The 4858-nt window shown below is 35.6% G+C and overlaps 2 long non-coding RNA genes across 2 annotated transcripts in view; both read left to right on the top strand.

Annotated features, from left to right (window-relative positions):
• Positions 1-2130: 2130 nt before the first annotated feature.
• LOC122256985 (uncharacterized) lies at positions 2131-3061 on the top strand. The gene is made up of 3 exons (XR_006223558.2): positions 2131-2398; positions 2508-2679; positions 2840-3061. It is a non-coding gene; the product is annotated as an uncharacterized LOC122256985 (long non-coding RNA).
• Positions 3062-4632: 1571 nt separating this feature from the next.
• Positions 4633-4858, top strand: part of LOC147467425 (uncharacterized) — a 1492-nt gene continuing 1266 nt past the window's right edge. The window contains exon 1 of the long non-coding RNA XR_015190594.1: positions 4633-4858. This exon is cut by the window's right edge and continues 77 nt beyond it. This is a non-coding gene — a long non-coding RNA (uncharacterized LOC147467425).

Here is a 4858-nt window from a genome sequence, read left to right as displayed (position 1 = left end):
ATCTAAAGTAGATTATGGGTCAATCGTGTATGGCTCGGCAATGAGCTCAACTCTGAAAGGTTTGAATGTTGTGCAGAATGCTTGTTTACGCGTCTGTCTTGGAGCCCTTAAGTGCACTCGCACCGAGCGCCTAGAGGTAGAGTCGGGAGTACCTCCCCTCCGTCTTAGACGCGGCCAGCTTGCGCTGACTTATACCGCTAAGGTAGCCAGGCAGCCCCAGCATCTAAACAGGAATGTTTTGCGCCGGCAGTTAGGGCCCCAGTACCGCGGCGGGAAGCCGCTGGGCAATAGACTCCATGACCTCACAGATAAAGTCGGTATAGATCTCTCTACCATCGATACCCTGGTTCAATCAAATATAGCACCGTGGGAGACACCCAATTTTTCTACTGTTGTAGACTGGCTACCATCAGCCAAAGCCACGGTGTCGGAGGTGGAGGTACGCCAGAGGTTCAGAGAGATCCTAATTAAACATCTTTCCTTTTTTCATTTATATACCGACGGGTCCAAGACAGACGAGTGTGTGGGAGCGGGTGTATGGTCGACTGAATGTCAGTTGAGATTTCGATTGCCGAATCATACATCGATCTTTCTTGCCGAACTTTTTGCAATAGATAAAGCTTTAGATTTTGCCCTATCGACGACCCACGATAGAATAGTCATTTTTTCAGACTCGTTAAGTTCAATTAAAGTCATTAAATCACTAGAAACCACCTATAATGAAATACAGGGTAATATCATTCGTAAATTGCATAGTGCCAATAAATCAATCAAACTGATATGGGTACCTGGACACTCGGGTATCCATGGAAATGAACAGGCTGACAAACTAGCTGAAGATCTGGAGCCATATATATATATATATATATATATATATATATATATATATATATATATATATATATATATATATATATGCATGTGTGTGTGTGTGGGCGTGCGTGCATGCATGCGTGTGTGTGCATGTGTGTGTTTGTGTTTAAAACAAAAGTTTTTGTTGCTGTCACCTCCACAAGAGGAGACTAGTGTATTAATTTTATGTTTATATCATTAATGTTTTATATATCTATTGTCAAGTTTGTAGATCTTTCAGTTAGATTCTGTGAAAATATTATATAATAACAAATCCATTATTTTTAGTGCTACAGTGTATGAGAATTTGAATATATTTAAGTTTATAAATCAGCAATTTAATGTATTAGGATGAAATAAACTCTTTGTTTTATTAAATATGCAATAAGTATTTGTTGTCTTATTGTCCTGGACAGGTGAGGATAAACTAAACTGATATTTAAAGTAATTGGAAATACTTTTATTGTGACAAAGTTGCTAAATAAACAAAAAAAGTTATAGGTCACATATGGACTTAAAACATTTGAGTAAAAAACATATACTATATATATAAAACATTTCAAAACACACTCACACACACTGCCATTATATTTGTACTGTCCAGGTCAGATTGTACAGCTTCTGGGGCTTTAATTAATACACACAGCAACCATCCACAGCACCAATTACCCCTGGCAGGCCAGCTAAATGCTAAGTCTCTTTCCCTTTCCACTGCTTCCTTGTGTGTTGGCCATCTAATATACTCTCTGCACAGCACTTCTATTATTTTTTGCACACAATCAAATGTAACTCTTTTTGATACTGCATATAATTCTGATGTCCAAAGTGTCATATACAAGGCCTTCTTTGGTCCTAAATTGAGGCTGGTACGTGAAGGTCTGGACCCATATACCCCTTCGATTTCCTTGATAATCATATCAAAAGAACTTTTAGTAACTCCTAGGTGGTTGAAAAAGTCAGTCACTTTTTTGCTCCAGAATTTCCATGAAACCTTCTTGTTGCGGATGATCTTCCCTGCATGAAGAAGAAAAAAGCATATCTAAGCAAAGACTTTTTTTTCCTAAGAAAATGTTTACTATAAAATGTAAATGAATACTACATGAATATATTTCACTACATGAATCAATTCTCCCTACGCTTGGCAGCGCACTCACTAGCCAATCAGCGTCTATGGAGAGTAATGACGTCATAAAGGCTTCTTTTGTAGAGTACAAAACAGGGAACGCGTTCTATGTTCCTGAAGACTGAAAGCAAAGACCATTAAGTAAGACGGGTAAGTCCAAGACAAAAACTGTAATAATACTAACTGGGACCTCTGAGTAGTCCATGACGTCATAACGTAGTCCGACTAAGAGATGTCGCTACAATCAACCGTCGATGACGTCATATGTTTACATTCTCACAAAAAACGTGACAGCACAGCAGACGAACTTCAGAGCGCGCATATCATAATGGTTGGGAAGTCATATCCATGTGTTGTATGCAAAAGGCGATAAGATACACATACTTCACATCATTTTCGTAGATTTCCAAAAGACAAAGAAAGGTATTTTACTTAGTTATGTTGTAAAGTGTGGACAAGTGAGATATTGTATTAAATTAACTTGACGAAATTCTAACCGCTGAAGCTACAGTTCCCGTGTGGCACATTTCAGGTGTCTGTTATGGCTAAATATATTGCATATCCCAAGCCTCCACGAAAAAAAAAACACATTCAGCTGAATAGAAGCTTCCGCGTGTGCAGTCACCATTTCTCTGCCTCTCAATATTGCAACACCTCATCAGCTAAACTATTAAGCACTGCTTGCCCTGACCAAAATTTAGAAGGTAAGACAAATAAAAAAAATATATATTTATTTTAATGTATCGGTAGGATTAACTTGTGAATTATATTTTAATGCATTTTTAGATATGAGAAATGTAGTTTATGTGATTTTTAAGTACAATGTTATAAAGAGTTGCAATTTTATAATGTATTTGGCCTCAGGAATTGGTTCATTGGGAGAGGCTGGCCAGTCTGCAATTGCTAATGAGGACAAATTAGATGGTATAGTAATTTTATTGCTTTTATGTGACATTATAAATAAAATGATGATATAATTTGCACTATAATAGTAACTGATAAATGTTATTGATTTTGCATAATACATCCACAGGTGTTTAATATTAATTAGTCTCAAGTATTTGTATCTGTTCATTTGCTACCAAATCCCCAAGTTCTGATTAAAATTTAGAAGAGGGATCTGAGAGGCTCTGCCCCAACATGTTTCTAGTCCTTAACACATATTGGTGCCAAATACTAATTACATATTTTATTTGTTTCTTTCATGTCTGCATAATATAATGCATACCATTGTGTGCAATTTTTCCTTTTGATCATGATACAAAACTGTCCATGTCTTTTTTCAAAATAAATATTGGCATAGAAATGTACAGGATTGAAAGTAAAATATTACATAAAGATATAAACTTTAAGTTCATAGTCATATAGTATATGTTTGTTGGTGGTAGGTTTATTGGTTTCAACCTGAATCTCTGCGGAAAAAAATCTTGTTTGTAGGGATTGAGTAAATAGCTGTTTCAACTCATTTTTTTTATTTTTTATTATTAGCTGAATTTCGGGAATTTGAGTTACTCTTAAGAATTACTGTTAATTATACTGTGACAAAAATGTTCAGAACTTTAGTAATTATTATTTTGCTAATAGTATTGATTATATATGATTTGAATAATAAGTACTACAAAACATTTTTTGTTTCTGTTTTTGTGAGCTAGGTTTTTCTTTGTGTGTGTTTGTGCTTGCTATTACAAAATTAGCATGTCATTTTATGCTTTTTGTTTGCAGTTTCAGGTTTATGTTTACATGAAATGTAGCATAATGTTTGTTTCTCGTTTTCATTTATATACCTTGGCTACTGTGTTTGCATCTTTTGTGCTGAATTATTATTATTTTGTTGTCTTATTATTTTCTCTCTAATGTTATGTTTCATTGGACTGCATGCTCCTATTTCATTATTTATTGTTTTCTTATTGTTTTCGTTGTTGTTGTTGTTGTTGCATGTGCATGATTAAAAATTATTTTTGTTCAAGTATAATTGTTACTGTTTTTGCATGCGTTTTTTATGCCCCGTGCATGTCACTCATATTTGTTAATATGTATAATCTTTTCATTATAATAAAGAAAATCCATACCTTTGAATTTTACTATCCAAATTGATACAAAGGTATTATTATAATAGTTTTAGAGATTCAGTGTCTCATTTAGGAAGATAAAACACTGGTAATATTAAATGAATATAATCTCTCTCTCTCTCCCTCTATCTATCTATCTACCCCCCCCCCCCTCCTCTCTCCCTCTCTCTCTCTCAAAGTGATTTAGAAGATCTAATCACTGTTATTAACACACCAAGAATATTGATTTTATGGTTTGGAAAAATTCCCTAAAGTAATATTGCATATAAAAGTTCACATATATTGATAAAAAAATACCCATCATAAACCTGATGTTTATATCCATAAAACGTACGAAGAATACATAATTTTAACACGAACTCATGATATCATTGCTGCTGTAATGGCAATATTTACCATTGGACTACGGGAAGTGCTGACAGAAGAGCTCATGACGTCATAACTGCTCTAATGACGTCACGTATACCACTGGACTACGCCAATAGATGGCGTTATTCTGGTGGTATCTGGCAACAATATACGAACGCCGATTTCTATTAATTCCATGCGGTCTTACCTATCTTTCGTATACTATCTTTGACTGAAAGAGGTTGGCCTAATGACGTCATTACTCTCCATAGACGCTGATTGGCTAGTGAGTGCGCTGCCAAGCGTAGGGCGAATTGTGGGAAAAAGTATCGTAGATATCATTTCAAATTACACGCTCCCGAAACAACACAGAGGATCCACCACACACGTATCATACGATGGCGGCCTCATCGAGAGACCAATAGAGATCACGGCTGTAGCTCTACAGGTCTTCCCAGATGAGAGC

Source organism: Penaeus japonicus, unplaced genomic scaffold (assembly GCF_977035675.1).
Source record: "Penaeus japonicus unplaced genomic scaffold, GWHDUDI00000001_assembly GWHDUDI00000036, whole genome shotgun sequence".
NCBI lineage: Eukaryota > Metazoa > Arthropoda > Malacostraca > Decapoda > Penaeidae > Penaeus > Penaeus japonicus.
This window is presented reverse-complemented; position numbering and strand designations above follow the sequence as displayed.